Genomic DNA, 17,599 nt, shown 5'->3' with positions numbered 1-17,599 from the left:
CAGCCGGCACAAGGACGTCAGGGACTGCAGCCAGCACAAGGACGTCAGGGAAGGCAGCCGCCACAAGCACGTGAGCAGCTGCAGCTGCCACAGCAGTCTCAGGGGCAGCTGTCTCAACAAGAGTCTCAGCAGCCTCTGTCCTCACAACAGTCTGCACAGTCACAACAGTCTCTGTGGCCTCCGCAGCAGCAGGAACAACAGCTGCAACAAAACGGAAGGTAACCCACAGGCACAGAGAGCTTAGGGATCTTCCCAAGGCCAGTTTTATCGTAATCAAGAAAGCACTGTTAGGTGTGAGCTCTTTTTCATTGTTTCCATGAAACTCCTAAATTTCAGTATTTTTTGAAAAAATAAATTTACAATTCCTTAAACTTTGAACATGTTTTGAAGGTATACAGAGAGACTTGGACCTCATTTCCTTTATTAATATTCAATTATCCTGTGGTAGGAGGGAATGTGTTCTTTAAAACCTCTACATGGTAATTCTTAATTCAAGAAGCATTGTGCCCAAATTTCATTTTGGACCATAACTGTCCATCTTACTGAGTATCAGTGTTCTCTCTAAGGTTGTCTGCCTCCATGTTGAGACACAACAGCAGTTCATCTTACATTTCTGCCATCACTCTGTGCTTAGGACTGTCTCATGGCAACACTCAGTTAATAGACCTTATCTAGGTTTCTGTGTATGTATGCTTATGTGCCTGTAGGTGTATGCATGTTTGAGTATGGAGGATGAGTGTGCATGCTCTAGGGCTTGTGTGTGAAGTTCAGAGGACAGCCTTGGGAGTTAGTCTCTGAATTCAACACACCATAGAGAAATATAAATCTTAAAGCATGTTGTGTTTTCCTACTTCCTTTTTCCCAACAGCTGCTACCATTAATTTAATTGGAAAACTTTTTAAGTACTTGATTTTACATAAATATGGATAATCATTTTTCATTAGTGATACATTTATATTGAACTCTGTATGTTATAGATGCATAAAATAATGTAACTCTTATATCACTTCAACTACATATTTGAATATATATACATATATACAATTATATATATGTATGTATACATACATATATACATATATGTCTTCTGTGTTGCTTGCTCTTGCTTTCAACATTGCTTTTTTGGATTTGTTTAGCTTTTTGAGGTTGCCTAGTGTTATATGTGTGGTACTGCCATGCTGTCTCTCACCTTGTTACCAGACGTTTTAGATGTTATCAGTGTTTTTACTATTACAGGACATATTTTACAGAGAAGCTTTGTAAATTCATCCCAGGATACTTTCAACCAATACTTTCAATTTAGCCAAAAAAAACCCTACTCTTTCTTCATCTCACATGTGACAGCTGAGGGCAAATCATGTGATGGGTGCAAAGCTAAAGCAAACACAAGTAAATCAGAACACAAAGACAGAAAACAGTAGAGGAAGAGGAGATGCGTTGTCATCTACCTCACTCACCAACAAAAGATTAGAAACTTCTTTGTCACACTTTCCTTATAACCTTTTTTTCTCTGTTTCTTTCAGAAAGTGAATCAAAAAATCATAAGCTAAGAAGACAATATCCTTAGAAGATTATGACGTAGTAGCGATGTAATTATTGCTTTCTTTATCTTCACTCTACCAATAAAATGATGAGCATGCAACTTCTGACTGCTGCCTGTCTTTTTGGGTGTGGATGAATTCAGGGCCTTGGACTCAGATTACGAACCAGAAGCCTCTATCTCATAGATACTTCTAGCTCCCTGCCCCCTTTATCTACAGACCAGCGGCTAGATGAAATAAAAATGCAACTGGATCTCAATCCAGAAGAAAATTTTAAATGTTTAATGAATTGCAAATATATATTTTTTTTAAAGAAACGTCAAAATTACAGAATAAAAAGTGAGGAAATTTTAGAGGCAGAGAAATTTTTAAGATTTTAAAAATAATTGATTCCATTTTCTCAGGATGTTAATGAGTTTGACGCATGAAATTCTTAGACTCCACTACAGTCCTATCCTCTTCTTGTTTGCAAAATTGTCTTTATTATAAAACAACCACTTTACTAACCATGCAGATTTCATAAAATAGATAAAACAGTATCTTTTAAGAAATAAGTCCCTCAGGAATTATTTTAAGGTCTACTTTCTTTGGCTTTTTGTTTTGTTTTGTTTTTTGCCTATTTATTTTTTGAGACATGGTCTCTTCATGTAGCCCTGGCTGTCCTGGAACTTTGTATGTTGATCAGGCTGGCCTTGAACTCACAGAGATCGACCTGCCTCCTGAGTGCTGGGATTAAAAGAATGCCCAATCATGCTCAGTTTCTATTTTTATTGCTAGTGCTGGACTTCCAGAACACTAAAACAATAGTTGTAATTATAAGTGATAATATTACACCATGAGAAATTAGCTAATTAGAAATTCCACACAGCTTCTGGGACACCCATGTATTAGTTGCTTTTATACTTGCAGAAGTCAAACAACTGAGAAGAAGCAGTTATGGGCAATAAGGACATCTTTTTAATATTTAAATTGAATTATAATTACATCACTTTCCTTGCATCCTTCCTTCCCTCCAGTGCCTCCAATGCCCCCCCAATTCCCATTGATATTTGAAGGATACAATTCAACATGTTGGGGAAGACAAGGTGAAGGAAAGGACTTGTGACAAATGGAGTTTGGTGGGGGTGGGGGCGCTTATCACTTCACGGAAGTAATCTTGAAACAGAAGGAGCTGAAGCAGGAACAGGGGAAGTGCTGTCCCCAGAAATTCTGTCCCTGTCAAATCACTTATTCCTGTGAAGCCCCACCTGCTCAAAGGTCTAACACTACAACAGTGCCACCAGCTAGGGATCAAGTGTTCAAACACACTGTCTTATCAGAAACCATTCATATCCAAAAGTCATATTTATTCACTCATGTCTACATTGCTGAGAGAAAACTAAATTGCACTTTATTCTTGTAAAATTTACAGTGCAAATAGTCTTAACTAGCTTATTATCTCTCAGTTCACACAGAAGGTGAAAAAATTATTTTGAAAAAATTCTTTTGTGGTAGTCCAAGCACTCTATGGCTCCTTTTCTCCATGGGTTGTGGGGTTTCCCTGAACTCCATCTTCAGGCTGCTGACATGCCAACAGTGGCAGCTGTCCTCCACTAGGCTGTGCACTGACTCTGTTCTCTGCCCAGAAGTGATAGACAACTACAGCTGATCTTACACTTTATTGTCATTGTCAGCAAAATTGGTGAGACAACGTGGAATTCTTAAAAGGGGGAGTTAGTTTAAGAGAGAGAGAGAGAGAGAGAGAGAGAGAGAGAGAGAGAGAGAGATTACCCACATTAAAAAAAATGGGAAACTATTATGATAGAGGCAGTTAGATCTCTGTATGTTTCCATAATGGATGGTTTAAAAATGGAACAATTAAATGAGAAGATAATTAATTTAACTGGGATTTATGTAATATCATTTCTAAATCTTATCTGTTTAGTAGTTCTTGTTCTATCCCTACAAATGTTGGTTGATATGGGAACCAAGATATAGGCCTTAGGTAAGGTTATTAAAGAAAATAATACAATTTTGACTGATAAATTACAAGCTTAAAAAATACTTACTAAAACAGATAATAGAGATATTCAGACAAAGACAGAGGAATTTAAAGGAGAACCAATCTCACCATAACTTTATAAAATTAGAGAGGAAAAGCTCAAAATTATCAAAAACCAACCTTAATTTATCCAGCCACCTTATGGGACAACTGCCAAATGACAGATATCCCCAAGGCTATGTATGAACTGACTCGATTCCTGTGGAAATGTTACATTTGAGGAGATTTAAGGAAGCAATATGCTAATATAATATGCATTGACCTTTTGTGAGGCAGATAGTAAATTCATGGTCAACTAGTAACAGAATTGTCCCACAAGACTGGAAAGACTTGGTTACAGCAGTATTGGAACCTGGTCCTCAATTACAATGGAGGACCTGATGGAAAGAAGAGGCTAAGACCATTGAACAATGAAGTAGGAGTAGAGGTAAGGAAATTTCCCAAGACCAACTTCTTGGAGAGGGTAATTATGCTGATATACAAAGACAGTCTATGTATGATGAACACAGCATGGCTTTATGCTGTGCAACAGCTTTGAATGTTTGGGACAGAGTTGAAGGAGTCGGCTAAAGAATTGAGTCATTTACTAAAGTTATACAGGGCCCAAAGGAAACTTTCACTGATTTTTTTTTTACAAAGATTGACTTCAGCTCTAAATAGAATGATATCAATAATAATAAAATATTTATTCAATCTTTGGCTTTTGAAAATGTTAATTCACAATGCAGAGGGGTAGTTAGGCCTTTTGAATGCAAGATCAGCACCCACAGAGGAAGGGATCCAAGACATAGTTTATATTGATGCTCATAACCATGATGATGCTTAGATAGGAGAGGTGTTTTCAGGAGGCTTGAAGAAAAATCAAAATGTCAGGGGTTTTAATTGTGGAAAACAAGGTCACCTAAAAAGGGATTATAGGCAGGTCATTCCTAGAAACAATGTTTTTTCTAGGAATAATCCAAACAGATGGCCACTGTCTTCTGGAGCATGCAGAAGGTGCAGCAAAGGCAGACATTGGACCAGTGAATGCAGATCAAAGAGGTACAGACAAGGTAATTTTTGCCACCAGGAAACAGTTTGGGGAGAGGGATGTGGCTCTTGCAGGCTGCCACATCAAATTTGGTTTAATTGTTCCTTGTCACCATGGGGGAAACTCCACCCCAGAGCAATTAAAGGACCTAATGCCTATTGTTACAACCATACAGCTCTGGCTCTTAGAACAGCTTTAGGTGACAAAACAAATATTTCAGGAGAAACCAGAACAAAAGAGACATTGATTAGAAGAGGCAATAGTTCATCAAAGTGTGATCATTCAATCTAAACTAACTTATAAAACTAATAAATGCTTTTCATTTGATCAAATATAGCTTGCCAAAAGGGAAACTCCCCAAAGAAAGGATTGTGGCAGGTTTTTGTTTTTGTCTTTCTAGGAGAATAAAGACATCCAACTAAGGAATCTGAACACCACTGGACAAATGAGACATCTGAAGAAAAAGGACAAATCATCCAGAAAAAAATGTCCTAAAGGAAAAGAATAAATTGGCCTATTGGTATATGACATTTTAAACAGGATAAAAGTTCATAAATCTTCCCAAATGTTTGCTTTTACTGTTCTCTACAGACACATAATACAAATCGTGGTTTTGTTGTCCCAGTTCAACTAAAAAATTAAAAGCTGGCTTTGGATTTGGAGCATGGGTCTCTCCTTCTCTAAACCCAAATATGCTTGTTAAAAGGAAAATCCAAAATCTCTGTTATCAGTAGCTTGGAGGCGAGTGTCCAGCTACCACCAGGGTATACAAAAAATTCCACTAAGGTGGTGAGGGCTTAGGAAAACTTCTTGTCCATCCGAGGACTAGATTGTTTTCTATCTGAGGGGAAAAATAAGAAAATACACATGCTTTCTGATGGTAATTTTCTCTTTCACTTCATCTTCTTCAAGAAATATCTTTTCTATATAGCTACACAAGCTCTCTCTTCTACAAACCTAGTCATCTTCTACCCAACACTCACTGCAAACATCTCCTGCTCTCTTAATACACACACACACACACACACACACACACACACACACACACACACACACTTTGACACCTCTTCTTCCTCTCTTTACCCCTTCTATTACATACCTCACTCAGCACATACTCACTCACTGCATAGCTCTTTGTTTGTTTGTTTGTTTGTTTTTCAAGACAGAGTTTCTCTGTGTAGATTTGGTGCCTGTCCTGGATATTGCTCTGTAGACCAGGCTGGCCTCAAACTCACAGAGATCTGCCTGGCTCTGCCTCCTGAGTGCTGGGATTAAAGGTGTGTGCCACCACCACCTGGCTTACTGCATAGCTCTTTACACACATTGTAACACACACTCACTGCTAACTCTTTATACACATTCTAACACGCACTGACTACTAGCTCTTTACATATTCTAACATATACTCACCCCACTTAATAGAGCAGCTTCATACATAGTTCTACACAGTCCCTCTCTCTATATCACTGCCCCTCTCACTGCCAAACTCTGGACAATTATATATTAAAATTTCAGGGTCTGATCCATTTTCATAAAACATGGTAAGTCACACAATTTTTCTCTTCTCTCAAAAACAACAACAAAACTACTCTTGAGAAAAAAAAATGTATAAGACCTGTAACAGAAAATTTTCTTAAAACTCATTAAGAAAGGGTTTATAGTTCAAAAATATACACATAACTAATCTTAATTTGTTACAGCTTGCTTTATGTAACTTGGATTCAACTCTTATCTTAAAAATACATCCACTACAGCATACTATATATGTAACTCGTACCCAACTCTCTTGTTAAGAAGATAGATGTGTTTAAAAAAGAGAAAGAAAGGAAAAAAGTGTGTGTGCCTGTTGGTATACCTTGGAGTAAATATCAGCTGTGTGGCTTTCAGCCTTCTAGGCTGATGACCTCATATTGGTGAAATTATTAAGGCCACTCCACGTAGTTAAAAGGAGATTTATTTAATGGCGTAACTTACAAATTAAGGGATAGGTAGGTCGCAGGGTCTGGGGAAGGTGTATCACAGTCCAGCAGTGTTCTCTGGAGCTCTGCTTGGTCCACCTCCACTATCCAGCGTCCCGGGACCGCGAGAGCGCCTGCCGATCCCAATCTCAGGTCCCCAGGTGCCTCCCTTGGCCCCGCCTTGTAGGTGTGACAGTTGCTGAAGTCTCAATGGGGGTTAGAACTTCCAGATCAAAGCTGGAATGGCTACCCACTACATTCTCATCAGGATAAAAGCAATCATGTGACTGGCATCCATCTTCACTATTGTTAAAGAATACATGCCATATTACTTCACCACTATCTTGATTAAGAAGACTACATGGTATAAATCAGCTGTTCACAAACATTCCTGATCCCTTTGGAATTTGAAAAACCCTTTTATAGGGATCACATATCAGATATCCTACATATCAGATATTTACATTATGATCCATAATAGTAGAAAAGTTACCATTATGAAGTAGCAAAAAGCCAGTTTTAAGTTTGGGGTTCCCACAGCATGAGGAACTATAAAAAAGTATCACAGCATAGGATGGTTGAGAACCACTGCTGTAAACCAAGTTAGACAGCACCTATAAAACTTCTTAGTCCTACTGAGTTCTCTGTTTGCCATTGTATTTCACTGTACCTATCTATGGGTGTGATATTTAGCTAAAGTTTTCATAATACAGAGGTAGAATGCAATCCCTACATTATCAACCTACTCCATGTTATGTCAACTAACCAGGCCCAGAAGGACTGCCAAAACCTCCTAATTGTTATTCCCAAATGGAGAATACTCAGTGCTTCAAACAACATAAAATATTCTATTCTTATATCTCTCTCTGTGTGTCTCTCTCTGTCTCTGTCTCTCTGTTTCTGTCTCTGTCTCTCTCTCTCTCTGTCTTTCCCCCCTTTCTTTGTGTGTAGGTAGTATGCATTTGTTTACATGCATGGTGAGATACGGGGTAATCAGAGAACATCTTTGACTGTTGGTCCTTAGATGCATCCTTCTACCTTTTACTTGAGAATGTAAAGACTAAATGGTAAGTAGGTTAAATGTAATAAACATTCTTTATTACAAACACTCTTGAACTTATAGGTAAATAAAGTTTTCTTGTAGAGTCATTTTATATATCATAAAAATGCTTAATTGTTGAGCCATTTTATATTTATTTCTATGGAAATTGTTTGCTTTCGTAAATTAAAGCTGAAAATAAATTGCCATTTGAAATTAATTTTCTCATCTCAGAAAATGGTAGCATTTTATCACCTAAGATCTTTTCTATAATTATTATTTATTGATATATTTGTTACATATGTACACATATGTAACACCCATTAAGACCTATTAGTGCTATTCATAAATACTTGGGAATAGGGCTAACCATTTGGCAGGGGCATGCTGTGAAATGTTGCTCTATATGCTATGAATATATGTTGCTCTGATTGGTTGATAAATAAAGCTAGCCAATGGTGAGGCAGAATAAGATTAGGCAGGATATTCCAACTAAAGAGAGAGGAAGGAGAAAGACAGAGCTGAGGAGATGCTTCTAGCCACCTCAAGAAGAAGCAAGATATAAAGTACTGGTAAGCGACAAGTCACGTGACAAAGTACAGATTTATAGAAGTTTGTTAATTTAAGATGTAAGAGCTAGCTAGAGAGAAGCCTGAGCCATTAGGACATATGGTTTGAAAATAATATAAGCCTCTGTGTGTTCATTTGGGTCTGAGCAGCTACAGGCCCAGGTGGGACCAGAGAAAACTCCAACTACAAGGGCAATCTATCAAAGGGCTTGTTCCTAGAGGAAAATGACTTTTCCTTTATCACTATCTGTTGATTGCCTGGAACTATTCATCTAGGGGTGTGGCTTTGTGAGCCTCTCCCCAGTCCATGTGGGAGTGTTGGCTGGTGTGGTCTTATGTAAGTCTTATGCAGACAGCCATATAATTGAGATTTTGTGGTGCTGCATCTCTGTCATGCTCAGAATATGCTATATTACAGCAGTCCTCTCAGTGCTCTGGATATTACAATCTTTCTGCATCCTCTTTTCTGATGTTCCTGGATTTGTGGCTGTATGAGTTGTGCTTTTTGTCCTACAGGATGATGAACTCTCAAGAGTCACTTATTATCAGTACTTTAAGTAGTTGTAGTTGTGATATGTGAGTCTTTGTTAGCTGCAAAAAATGCTTCCTTGGTGAGAGAGACAGCTGTGGGTATGTCTATAGGTATAAAATTAAATATTTAGAATGCAGTTGTGTATTATATCACCTCAACAAAATAGTAGTAGTTGGTTTTCATCTGTGAATTATGATTTCTCCAGCCACCAGTTCTTGGCTACATGTACACAATACCAGGCATGAGTTCCTTCCTGGTTTCCGTCTTGTTGAGAGGTTTGTACTTCCAATCACAAAGCATTAGATGTCCTCAAGATATTAATGCCACAGTTGCACCATTGTGTGTATCTTGCTAGGCTGATTGTTATCATAATTCCCAGGATTTAAAGCTGAGTACCACAATCACTAAATTTTCAAACCTGTCAGCCTGCATTGCACCTTCTGATATCATCAGCAAAGAGGTTACCAGGTTACCTTGATTCTTCACAAACAAAGTGTGTTCTTTCTTCAGCAAAAGGGTCTTCCCTCAAGTTCTCTGCTACATATTTTTGTGAAGAAATAAATTTAAAAAAGAAAAAGCAGTAATCCCAAATCTCCACTTTGTTTATTATGTACCTCAATGGAGCTAAGTTGGGTATAACTTGAAATTGGGGAAGCCAACAAATTCTTTAGTCTGTGAAATGGAAATATGTGAAAATGGTAAATATGTAGAAATTATAACCAAAAAAACAATGTTTATTCAAAAACAAATATTTAACAAAAAATTTTAAGAAAAATGCCTTGTAGTATAGCAATAAAACATGAAAAAAAAGTGTGCCAGAAAGGTTACAAAAATGGTTATATTTCATAGCATATATGCTGGATGATTTTCCAATTCTGATTCATAAGATAAGCTCTTAGGGTGTTGCTATGATAAAGTCAAATATGTACTTAATAATTTCTCTGTGTAGCTTTGCACCTTTCCTGGAACTCACTTGGTAGCCCAGGCTGGCCTCGAACTCACAGAGATGCACTTGCCTCTGCCTCCTAAGTGGTGGGATTAAAGGCGTGCACCACCACCACTCCGCATAAGCAAATGTCTTGTAACTTTTATTTCTCCAAAACCCGAGTTGTTCTTGGAATGTGCTTTCATGTCCCTCCCCTCCCAGGTATAGTAAATAGGAGTTGGTTTTTTACAAGAGTTACATTGCTGCTTACTTATTTTATTCAGAAATGTTTCCAAGCACAGATTGTCTTTGTGCCCATATACAACCTAAACTTATGTGACCATTTATGGTGGTATTTTATTTGTACTGAAATGTGATTTTAATTGTATATTAATAAGTAAAGTTGCCTGGGGGTCAGAGCTATTAGAGCCATAGCAAGAGTGTGGCAGTGGTGGCGCACGCCTTTAATCCCAGCACTTGGTAGACAGAGCTAGGTAGATCTCTGTGTGTAAAAGGATACAGCCAGCATTGGAGACACACGCCTTTAATCTCAATCCCAACCATAGAAGACCTGGAAGTCTTTACAGACAGGCAGTGACGAGGCATGGGTTTACAACCAATGAGAAGGCAGAACCGAAAGTCTTTATAAAGACAAACACACAGGAAGTAGCTCCTTTTCGGAGAGCTCTCTTGGCTGAAGCAGGAAGGGTAAGGTTCTTAGTTCTGACCTCTTGGCTTTCTTCTCTGAATTGGCTCTGTGTTTCTTATTTAATAAGACGGTTGGTTACAGCTACAACCATTGCTCATTTGACATTGCTTAACCCTCAGAATACAAATTGTCTGGTGTTCTGAACAAATTGGTTACTGCATGAGTCTTTGGTCGGCCTCATTTTTAGGCTATCCCAGACTAATGGGACCAACAAAATGACAATAGGAGGTAATAAAAACACTATTGCTAACACAAGATTATCAATTTTTGTCTATTTATTATGGAACTTGTCTTAATCAATTTTCATTTGCTGTGAAGGGACACAATGACCACTACAGCCATATTTTTTCTATATTTTATGTATTTATCTATTTATTTTTCATCCCAACTGCAGTTTCCCTTCCTCTTCTCTCCTCCAATTCCAGAGTCCATACTCACTCCCCTTCAATCCACTCCTCCTCTGTTTCTGTTCAGAAAGGCCAGGGATCCAATGGGAATCAACAAAGCATGGCATATCAAACTGTCATAAGATTAAGCACCTGCTTTTGTATTTCAACTGGACAATTCATTCCTGTATGAGGAATAGGCTCCCAAAAGCCAGCCAAAGCATCAGGGAAAGACACCTCTCATTGTTAGGTGTCCTACAAATAGACCTAGCTACCCAACTGTCATATATATGTAGAGAGCTTAGGTTGGTCCCATGCAAGCCACCTGTTTGTTAGTTCAGACTTTGTGAGTACCTATGACCTTGGATAGTTGTTTCTGTGGGGTTTCTTATGATGTCCTTGAGTCCTGTAGTTCTTACAACCCTTCCTTCCTCTCTTCAGCAGGATTTCCCCAGCTTGGCCTAAGGTTTGTCTGTGGGTCTCTGTATCTATTTCCATCACTTATTGGATGAAGGCTTGCTAATGACAATTGGTGTAGTCACCAATTTATTAGAGGAGATGCCCAGCTCAGGCTACATATTCACTACTGCTAGTAGTCATAGGTGGTGTCATCCTTGTAGATTTGTGGGTGGTTCCCTTGCATCAGGTTTCTACCAGACCTCAAAAAGCTTTTCAGTCATCTCCTTCAGAGCTCTCTCCCCACTCATGTCCCAACTCAAGTTCCCATCCATACCCACCCCCAGTCCACCAAGGAAATCTCTTCTATTTTTCCTTTCCAGAAAGAACCATACATCCCACCTTGGGCCCTCCTTATTCCCTAGCCTCTTTTGGTCTATGGATTGTAGCATGTTTATCCTTTACTTAAGAGTTAATATCCACTTGTGAGTATATACTGTTTGTCTTTCTGTGTCTGAGTTACTTCACTCAGGATAATTTTTTCTTTCTATCCTTTTGTATTAAAATTTCCTGATTCATTGGTTTTAACAGCAGAGTATTACTCCAATGTGAAAATGTACCATATCTTCTTTATCAGTTCTTTGGTTGAGGGCATCTAGTTTGTTTCCAGGTTTTGACTATAAAGTATAAAGCTTCTTTATATGAACATATTTGAGCAAGTGTCCTTGTCATATGATATAGCGTCCTTTGGGTATATGCCCAGGACTGGAATAGCTGGGTCTTGAAGTAGACTGGTTCCTAATTTTGTGAGAAATAGCTGTGTTCATTTTCAAGGTGACTGTACAAGTTTGCATTCCCACCAGCAATTTAGGGGTATTCTCCTTGCTCCATATCCTCTCTAGAATAAGCTATGTTTTTTGGTTTTGAATTTAGCCATTCTGACAGGTGTAAAATGGAATCTCTGAGTCTTTTTTATTTGCATTTCCCAGATGGCTGTATGTTGGAAATCAGCTTTCTGTCAGATGTGGATTGGTGAAGATTGTTCCCCATTCTTCAGTCTTCCATTTTTTTTCTGATTAACAGTGCCTTTGCCTTACAGAAGCTTTTGAGTTTCAAGAGGTCCCATTTATTAAGTGTCGATCTTAGTGTCTGTACTACTCATGTTCTATTCAGGATGTTGTCTCTTGTGCCAATGTGTTCTAAGTTATTTCCTCACTTTCTCTTCTATCATGTTCAGTGTAAGTGGATTTATATTGAGTATTTTATCTACTTACTTGAGTTTTGTGCAGGGTGATAGATATGGATCTATTTGCATTCTTCTACATCCTGACATCCAGTTATGCCAGTACCATTTGTTGAAGATGCTTTCTATTCTCCATTGAATAGTCTTTGTTTCTTTGTCAAAAATCAAGTGCCAGTGGGTGTGTGAGTTTACGTCTGAGTCTTCATTTGGATTCCATTGATCAATAGGTCTGTTTTGATGTCAACACCATACTGTTTTTATTACTATAGCTCTGTAGTAGAGCTTGAGATCAGTGGTGTTGATACATCTGGTAGTTCTTTTATTGTATAGGATTGTCTTAGCCATCCTGTTTTTGCTTTTTTCACAAGAATTTGAGTATTGTTCTTTCAAGGTCCATAAATAATTGTGTTGGAATTTTGATAGAGACTGTTGAATCTGTATATTGCTTTTGGTAAAGTGGCCATTTCATTATGTTAATCCTACTAAACCATGAGCATGGGAGATCTTTCTATCTTGTCATATCCTCTTCAGTTTCTTTCTTCAACAACTTGAAATTCTTGTCATGCAGGTGTTTTATGTGCTTGATTAGAGTTACCCAAGGTATTTTATATTGTTTGTGATTATTGTGTACAGTGTTATTTCCCTGATTTCTTTCTTGGCTCTTTATCATTTGTATATAAGATGCCTAATGAGTTTTGTGTTAATGTACCCATGCACTTCTAGAAAGCTGTTTCTCAGCTGTAGCAGTACCTTGTAGAATTCTTAGTTTCACTTATGTATACTATCATGTCACTTGCAAATAGGAATCCTTTGCCTTCTTCTTTTGCATTTTATATCCACTTGATCTCCATTTGCTGCCTTATTTTTCTAGCTATAACTTGAGTCCTATATTGAAAAGATATGGAAAGAGTGCATAGCATTGTTTTGTTCCTGATTTTAATGAAATTGCTTTGAATTTCTTTCCATTTAATTTGATGTTGGCTGTTTGCTTGCTGTTTATTGCTTTTATTACACTTCTATTCCTTGTATCCCTGATCTCTCCAAGATAGTCATCATGAAGGAAGTTTAACATGAATTTTAAAATGTCTTATTAATAAAAAAAAAAAACTTGGAGCCAGATATTGGGGTGAAAACTGAAAGATCAGAGGAATAGAACAAGCGGGTCACAAGTACTTATTGCTAAAATTCCTCAAACCAAGAGAGAGCTTCTTCCTGTATATCCATGCCTTATACACCTTTCTGTGCCCTGCCATCTTACTTCCACTCTCTATCCAGCTACATCACTTCCTCTTTCCATCTAGATCTATCACTTCCTGTTTGTCTGTACAGACCTCTGGACCTCTATGGTTAACTAGTGCTGGAATTAAAGGCATGTGCCACTACACCTGACTCTTTTCCCAGTGCTGTCTTGAAATCACAGAGATCTGGATGAATCTCTGCCTCATGAATGCTAGGATTAAAGGTGTGTGCTACCACTGCCTGACCTCTATGTTTAATGTAGTAGCTGGCTTTGTACTCTGATCCCAAGACAAGCCTTATTTGTTAGAGCGCAAATAAAATATCACCACATTTCTCCCTTTTTTTGTCTGAAATAAAAAAGTTATAGCTAATATAAGAAAAATGATATACAATAAGTACAATAAATATATACAATATATACAGGCAATAAGTACATCAACAATGTCTACTCCATTTGCATTTGACAAATTCAGTGAAAATTCCGTTATTTATCCAATTTTTGTGAATCCAAAATGTACCTAATTCACTTTCTATCCTAACTTGTATTTGATATGGATTCACAACATGCCCCCACGGTTGGGCATGGTTGCGCATGCCAGGCTGGACCTAGCCACTTCTGCCTAGTCATTTCCAGGTCAAAACGTCTCACGTGACCAGGACCCTGTGGCTTTGCGTGGCTGCTTAAAGCATGCAGCACAATCATGTGATCTATGCACATGTGTGGAATAGCCACATGGGCCTGTGTGTGCAGGCATTGCCCAGTCTTTATAAGCCGGCGCCATGATTCCCGGCCTCATCTTCACTCATATGTCTTTCCACAGGCTTGTGCACCTCTGTCTCTTTAACTTATCTTAATAAAACTCTTGTTAGTGGATTCTGTTGTGTTTTGTGATGTTTCATCGCAGGGTAAGAGCGCCACAAATAACCAACAGTATTACCAACTGTCAACTATCTTTTGATGTCTTTCAAACTTATACACTTTACATCTCTTTAGTGGGTTTCTTTACTGAATTTGTTAACAAGGAAAATTATAACTATAATCATCTAATCTTCTAAACTCCATAAGGAGTTTCTTTGATGTCCATCATTTTCTCTGAAGTAGATTGGTGCTGCCAGGAGCAGACATGTCTTATTGTCATAAAAAAAAAAAAAACAACAAAAAATGTTATTAAAGCATCTTAAATGCCATATTCTGAAGATCTCTGAACTGTTTGAAGATGACCTGTTTATCTAAAATACATTTCTGCTTGACATTGAAAACATACCTAATATGACTACAGGTTTGATTGTAATGATTAACTACTAAACTACTTTTCTTTATTATTCTAAATAGTTGGTAATAACTTTCAAGGACTAAAAATTGCATTATATTGTTAAATGAACTGTATAGGTACAATACCTTGAACAAGATTAGAAATATATGGACAGTATTTCCTAACAAAATCAATCTCAAATTTGTATCATATAAATAATTTATATGCAATATCCAAAAATCCAAACAAATGTAAAATGTTTAGAACTAGTAGTTGCCTTTTAAATTAGATTCAAATCTACCTTTCTATCTTATCATATTTATATCTTTCCCCTTTTTCTTTTTAGAGTAGATTCAATAATCTACTTCTTATCTACATTCACTTTTCTCTTTTTCTTTAATTTTTTTCAAACAAGAATCTTAAATATCATCTCCTTTTTTAGCCTTTCTCTTGACTATTAACAACAACAACAACTTGTAACCCATCATTCTAAACAATGACAGTTATTTATAAGCCATTGAAAGACCAAAAACCATCCACCCCACCTCTAGGGAATGTGGGCATCATGTCCTTAAAATTACTTCCTGCTATCTGGGTGCAGTGGTATCTTTAGGGGGTCCTGAAAAGAAAATTTTTGGGTTAATTGTCGAGTTCTGGGAGAGTTAGCTGTATCATTTATTTTCCAGTCTCTGCATAACGTGAAAATACAGGGTTCAACTCAAGTTCTTGCTGGAGTAGTCTGTGAGGCTGCAACATCTCAGCTAGCCATCTCAAAATTATCCTGAGCAGCTTGTAGTTCAAAGCCAATCTTTGGGTGGTGTTTGCCAGCTTAGTGGTATTAACATCAACCTGATGGAATCATTGTTGCGGGGCCTCATCATCTTTTTGGAGACTTCAAATTTGCTGTTAGGCTTATTCATGGTTCCCTGCAGAAAACTGATAGAGACTCAAGCTCAAAATCATGTACAGGAAGCTAGATGAAGCCTTTTGCTGTGGGATGGTCTGTATGTCAAATGTGTTGCTGATTGGTCAATAAATAAATCACTGATTGGCCAGTGGCCAGGCAGGAAGTATAGGCGGGACTAACAGAGAGGAGAAAAGAAAGAACAGGAAGGCAGAGGGAGACACTGCCAGCCGCCACCATGACAAGCCGCATGTGAAGATCCCGGTAAGCCACGAGCCATGTGGCAAGGTATAGATTTATGGAAATGGATTAATTTAAGCTGTAAGAACAGTTAGCAAGAAGCCTGTCACGGCCATACAGTTTGTAAGCAATATAAGTCTCTGTGTTTACTTGGTTGGGTCTGAGTGGCTGTGGGACTGGCAGATGAGAGAGATTTGCCCTGACTGTGGGCCAGGCAGGAAAACTCTAGCTACAGCCTTTTTTCTAGAATTATTTAGCACTCTAGATGACCATTAATATCATGCTAAAGTTTAATATATATATATGTAAATCTTATAAATTTTGATGTAAAATTCACACTTAAGAAAAGTTTTAAAGAGTTATAATAGAACCAAATAATTATGAACTTCCTGGCAATAGAATAGTCTTTTAATTTTGGTTTTCTTCTGTCTCATATCAGATGGCTCTTCTGACATGATACAGAGATTTTGGATTTTCACTTTAACAAGCATACTTGGGTTTAGAGAAGGAGAGAGTCATGCTCCAACTCCAAAGCCAGCTTTAATTTTTAATTGAACTGGAACTACCTAAAGACCATATGTGTTATGTGTTTGCAGAGAACAGCAGAAACAAATATTTAGTAAGACTTACGAAATTTCATATGTGATACACCTATAGGCAAATTTACTCTTTTTCTTGGGACAATTTTTCTTCTGGATGATTTGTCCTTTTTCTTCACATGTCTCATTTTCCCAGTGTTCTTCAGATTCTTTAGCTGGATACCTTCATTTTACAAAAAAAAAACAAAAAACAAAAAAACAACCTTCCACAGTCCTAAATTTGAGGAGGTTCCTTTACAGGCATTAGTTTCATTAATTGCTCTGGAAAGGGGTTTCTTTTATGATGGTAGGAAAGGACTGAACTGAAATTACCTTGGGGGCCATGGAGAAGCCCCTCAGGGAGTTTCCTGATGGCAAAGGCAAAGGATTACCTTGTCTGTCCCTTTTTGATCTACATTTGTTAGCCCAATGTTTGCCTTTACCATACCTCTGCATAATCCAGGAGGGAGGGTCATTCTGTTGCCATTGTTCCTTGAAAAAGCATTGTTTCTAGGAATGCCCCATTTACAGTCTTTTTTTAGGTGACCTTGTTTACTGCAATTAAAGCATCTCATATTATTTTTCTTCAAACCTCTGGAAGTAACCTCTTCTATCCAAGTATTATCATGATCATGATATTCAATATTAATTGTATCTCAGATTCATTCCTCCAAGGATGCTGATCTTGCCTATAGTGACCTAGCTATCCTTTGCTATGCTGCATTAGTATTTTCAAAAGCCAGATATTCAATTATTATATGCCTAGCTTCTGAATTTTGTATCATTTTTATTCTATTTATTGCTGAAGATAGCCTTTTAAAGAAATCCCTGAAGGTTTCTTTTGGGCCCTGTATAACTTTTGTAAATGACTCACATTTTTTTCCTACTTCTTCAATTCTGTCCCAAGCATTCAAGGCTGCCCTGTGGCATAAAATTAGGATGTGGTCATCATATAAAGATTGTCTTTGTATATCAGCATAATCATCTTCTCCAAGAAGTTGATCTTGGGAAATTTC

This window comes from Peromyscus eremicus, chromosome 3 (genome assembly GCF_949786415.1).
Source record: "Peromyscus eremicus chromosome 3, PerEre_H2_v1, whole genome shotgun sequence".
NCBI lineage: Eukaryota > Metazoa > Chordata > Mammalia > Rodentia > Cricetidae > Peromyscus > Peromyscus eremicus.
The sequence above is the reverse complement of the archived record's forward strand: the minus strand, read 5'-3'. Positions refer to the sequence as shown.